We start from the raw sequence: 5,428 nt of genomic DNA, 5'->3' as shown, positions 1-5,428 counted from the left end.
CGGGCAGCTGTCCGAGAGGGGCAGATGCCTCTACTGGCTCTGCAGTCCCCATCCGGGTCTGGCAGGTGCACAGAAAGTCACAGCCAGGCAGCAGCCCCCACTGCCAGACTGCTGCATTGGGTAGAGAGTGCAAGGAAATCTCAGGGCTGCTTCAGCAGTCCAGCTGGCACAAGGGGTAGTGCCCACAGGTACCAATTGGCTGAACCCTAGAAGCTCCTGAGAGCTAGTATCCCTGAGCTACTTGCCAGGGCAGCTTTTTGTACTGCTGGAGCCAGAACAGGGCAGCTTTTTATACTGCTGGGGACAGCACAGGTGCTGGCTCCAGGCTCTAGCTCCCCTTGGATGCAGATCCAGGAGTAACCATGCAGGGTTATTTTGCCCCAAGTGGCACAATTTGCTCCACAACAAAGTGCATATCCAAGCACGTGTGCAGACAAAAAGCCCCGGCTCAAATTTGCATTGCTTCTATTTGAGCTGCTGCTACATATCTAAAAAAAGATAGTAAGCCACAAATCTAAAAGATCACAGAAAAAAAAATCTGTGTTGGATAGTGCATCCTTATGTAGTAATGTTTAAATGCAATTCCCATAATTAAAAAACAAACCCCTACTTTGTTTTATTAGAATTAAAAAAAAATTTGTAAGCTCTGCTTCAACCTAAACAAAACGTTAACATCCTAGAAATAAACTCTTCAAAATAGGACAGAGCTAAATTATTCAGAAACTATTAAACATAATGGGAAGAAAGCTCCTATCAGTCACTGAATTTCCACTGTTAAAGCAGTTTAATGTCTGTTATTCACAGGTTCTACTAACATTTATGATAGTAACCTTCATAAAGTCAGTTTAATTATCTTTATCTTATTACAAATAATAAATGTAGTTGCCCTACAATGAAAACCAATTGTCAACATAAGCTATGGATAACACCTAATAAAACAGCCTTCTGTAAATCTATGATTAATAAGATTGGTTTCTGCATTAACTAACAGACATCATAAAATGTCCTCTCACACTGAATTAATCTATTCAATGTTCATCACGGTGTATTGAATTTCCTAAAATAAACTATGAGCAAAAGTTTGGCGCCAATCATAATTAGACTGCGACCATTTGAATATGTATTTATATCTTAAAGATTGGTTTTGAAATTAAGGTAATGTATATTGTTTTAATTAAGTCCTACAACGCTAGCTATTACAAGTAATATATTATCCCCTTTTTCCTTTATTTCCTTTGACTTCAGAAAATAGTGATAATGCTACAGCCATACTGCTATTTATGGTTCTCCAACAGGGCTAGTAGAAGTCAGTTGAAAGATGAAGAATAATTTTACAAAATAATCTTTACAAAGAACAATGGCTATTTCAGTTCTACTTTGTTATTATACAGAATTATATTCACCCCAGGGTAAGTGAAAAGTTTTCTGAAAAAGTCATAATGGAAGCTATAATACTCAAATGCAGCATGAAGTTTTGTTCCCAAATTTAGTTTGTCAGTTGTGTGAATCACAAGGTAATCTTCTATAGACCTAAGGGTTAATTCTTTCCTGGATGTGGATTATGTCCCAATGCTATTTAGGGCCTGCTCCAGCAGTTGTACATGTGGATCTCAGATGGGCCTCCTCAGTCATATACAGACTTACCAATGATTTCCCTATTATTCTCATCTAGAGAGATTGCTGTTGCTACCAGCTCCAGTGACCAGTTATGTCAATAAATCTTTCTCATTATTTGAACAGGCATCAGATGTGACCTTTGTTCAGTGTCCAATAAAATTATATTTATTCAAAGGCTCCTGGGGATATTTTATGAGGCACAGCACACAATTTCACACTACTGAAATGGAGTCACCTCTGGAGCAGCAAGTGGCAGCAGAAGTGCACAAAACACTGGGCAAGGGAAAGAAAATATTGACCAAGACAAGCCCTTCTAAGTATCCTGGGACCTTTAATGGCCACAGAGAGTAGGCAGGACCTGCATTCCTTTGGTTCTTTCCAGTGGGATGAAGTATGATCGTAAAACACTTTGCAGGTGGGGGATCTGATCCTCTACTCTAATCACTAGATGAGTCACCTAAACTCAGCAGATTCACAACAGCATAAAACAAGTCACATGCAATTGGGAAAAGCAGACTTACAAAGTGATGTTTATTATTACAGGCAGGATTTAGGACCCAATTGGTTGAAACATTGTAACTCAGAACCAATTTTCTCATAAGAAACAATGTTATACATGGAGGATTGGTTCCTGAACCAAGGCCCAATACCCTATTTTCACCAAAAATACCCCAGAATTTTGTACTCGATGAATTATAGATGAGCAATATAGCTACATTAATGTATTTATATTGTAAATAGCAATCATATTGATTTGGAAGGACTTCTTGTAAGTGACTTTGCTGGACTTTTTGAAGGGTTCTTGGCCTGAGTTTTCTCAGGAGTCTTGGCTGCAGATTTTTCTGGAGTCTCGTCTGCTTTCTTAAAGAAAGCGTCTAAGGAAGTTTGGACAGATGTTCTCCAGGGAGATGAGTGATGCAGCCAACTTGTTCGCTGGTGTGGCATCGCATCTGATCGAGCGTTGTAAAGTCAAAACTGATGTCATAAAGTTGAAACAAGGTGTCAATTTATAAATGTAAGTGCAAAACATTGTAACTCGAAACATTGTAAGTCAAGGAATGCCTGTACTGTGCTGAGTAGAAAATCCTTTTAGTCATTTTTATCACATATCTTCTAATATTTTATTTTCTGTTTGTGATGAACTCCTAAGAAATGTGAACCTATTAATTTTCCTATGAAATTGGTAGTGCTAGCAATGTTGTAGCCATGATGGTCCAGGAATTGAGAGAGAGGCAAGGATTTCTAGTGGTGATATCTTTTATTGGATCAACTGCATAGTTGGGATAGAATTAGATGAGCTTTTGAATGCTAGGCATTTTTCAATCTCATCTTTGTCCAACCCTACTAAATTTGTTATATTGACTTTTGCAAAATTGCTGATTCTTCTTGTGGTTAGATGGAGTTGAACAATATCAGATATTTTAAAGTAATTTTAGACAGTAAGAGTACAATTCCCTTAGATAATGACGTGTTTGCTTATATACTAGCCAAGGAAAAAATGTAATAGCAAAACTATTTACTTGTTTATTACCAACAAAAAACTTAAGTGATTCCATCTGGAAGTATTTTAAACATTGTATCTGCTTTTTACTCTGTATTTCTATTTATTTCATTTTGGCCTTTCTCTGAATCTGAATAGGCTGCAAATAGATGAGTCAATGTTGGATTATAAATAGGGAAGGTAAATGTTTAAGCATTTAAAAAAATGTTTTCAGTACACTTAAAGGGGGGAAAGAGGAACATGTGAATCAGTTATCTGTTTCAATTTCATATAAAAAAAAACAACGTTGTTTCACAAACCTAAGTTTGGGCCAAACTGAAGCTCAGTTTTGGGCATCATATTTCCTTGTAGCATCTGCTACAAAAAGCACAACATAACTGCAAGCTCCACCAGACAGGCACTTGCTTCTGACTTCCTCTGCAATGACAGGACAGAGCACTGGATCAAAAAGTTTTGCCACTGTAGCCATCCTGAGGTAAATGAAACAATGGGCTTTCATGGAGCAGCAAGTTTTTTAAATTATAAAATTGTACCAAGCCCTTAACTGAAACAATGGGAGGAGTACATTCCAACTCACTAAAGACTGAAATACTCACCTCAGCTGCAACCAGCTACATGAGTACAGGAAGACTTGATTCTTGCAGGATTTCATATGCTGCCATTGCTGGAGGCTGAACTGTTCAGCTGACAAGGACATCTTACCTTGCTAGGTGGCCCATATCTCACATATCACACTCTGGCACAGAGAGGCTACTAATGAAAACCCTAGCATGGTTTATTGCTATTTAACTTTATAAAAAAACTGTGTGGGTGGGCAGTTTATGCAGCATGTCTTTCCACCAGGAAAAACAGCTTCTCATAAGATAAGAAAAAAAAAACAGTAGGAAAACAGTCATAAACACCTTTGCCAGGAAAATGTATATTTTCCAAGTACATGTTTTGTTTCTTACCTTTTTCCCTTCCAGGTGCCCAGAAAGGAAAAGAGCATTTGGGCCCCTTTTAGCCTGGGTCCTTTGAAGGAAGGGGCATTTTAATCTCTCTTTTCCTTCGCTAGTGAACCCATCCCTTCCCTCTCTTCTAATTTACACAAACAACTACATGTTTCCTCTTCTTCCTTCATTCATTCAACATGTGATGAAGAGAGAGACATTAACATAAATGGAGAAGTTGGGGGCTGGCAACTATACATCTTCCCCCGATTCCCAACACATTTTTTATTCTGAGCTGTCAGATAAAATCAGACCACCAGTTTAGGGTTCCTTTCTCCCTCCCATTGCATAAACCTTGGTTCCTCAGTAGCATCTCTCCTGCAGCTCTCACCCCTGTGCCCTTGTTTCTAGGAGGCAGCAGATAGCTGCTCTCTCTCTCTAAAAAGAGTTGGTAATTATTTTTTGCTCTCTACGTCACCTGGATTATAAACCTACTGCCTTTTACACATGCCCAAGCTCCTATTTCACCTTATGCTACCTCACTGGTGCCTAACCTGCCTCCTACTTGGATTCCTTCCTGTTGCTTTTAAGATTTGGTACAAGGGTAAAGTTCTGCAGTGAAGCTGAACCAGCAATGATCCTTTAAGGCCTGAACAGGAAGAGATGGGAGCCCAGGAAGGGTAGCTGTGCCTTAAGGAAATGATCCTTCGGGCACAGAGGGAGACGATCCCGATGCGAGGAAAAAGAGGGAAAGGGGCCAGAAAGCTTCCCTGGCTGACCAGAGAAATCCAGAGCAGCCTACGGGCTAAAAGGGGAGCATATAAAAAGTGGAAACAGGGAGAGACTACCAAAGAGGAGTATACCTCCTCTGCTCATGCTTGTAGGGAGGCAGTTAGATGGGCCAAAGCTACCATGGAGCTAAGGATGGCATCCCAAGTGAAGGATAACAAGAAATTGTTTTTCAGCTATATAGGGAGTAAAAGGAAGGCCCAGGGTGGAATAGGACCCCTGCTAAATGGGCAGAAGCAATGGTGACGGACAGGGGGGACAAGGCTGAATTCCTCAACGAGTTCTTTGCCTCAGGGTTCCTAAGTGAGAGGCAGGACAAGGCTCTCACTGGGCTTGTAGAGAGGCAGCAGCAGGGTACCAGACTGCCATGTGTAGACCCTGAGATGGTGCAGAGTCACTTGGAGGAACTGGATGTGTTTAAGTCAGCAGGCCCAGATGAGCTCCATCTGAGGGTACTGAATGCACTGGCTGACGTCATTGCACACTCACTGGTGGGAATATTTGAACACTCATGGCACACGGGCCAGGTCCCAGAGGACTGGAAAAGGGCCAATGTGGTCCCCATTTTCAAGAAGGGGAGGAAGGAGGACCC

This window comes from Alligator sinensis, unplaced genomic scaffold, assembly GCF_000455745.1.
Source record: "Alligator sinensis unplaced genomic scaffold, ASM45574v1 scaffold472_2, whole genome shotgun sequence".
Classification (NCBI taxonomy): Eukaryota; Metazoa; Chordata; order Crocodylia; family Alligatoridae; genus Alligator; species Alligator sinensis.
This window is presented reverse-complemented; position numbering follows the sequence as displayed.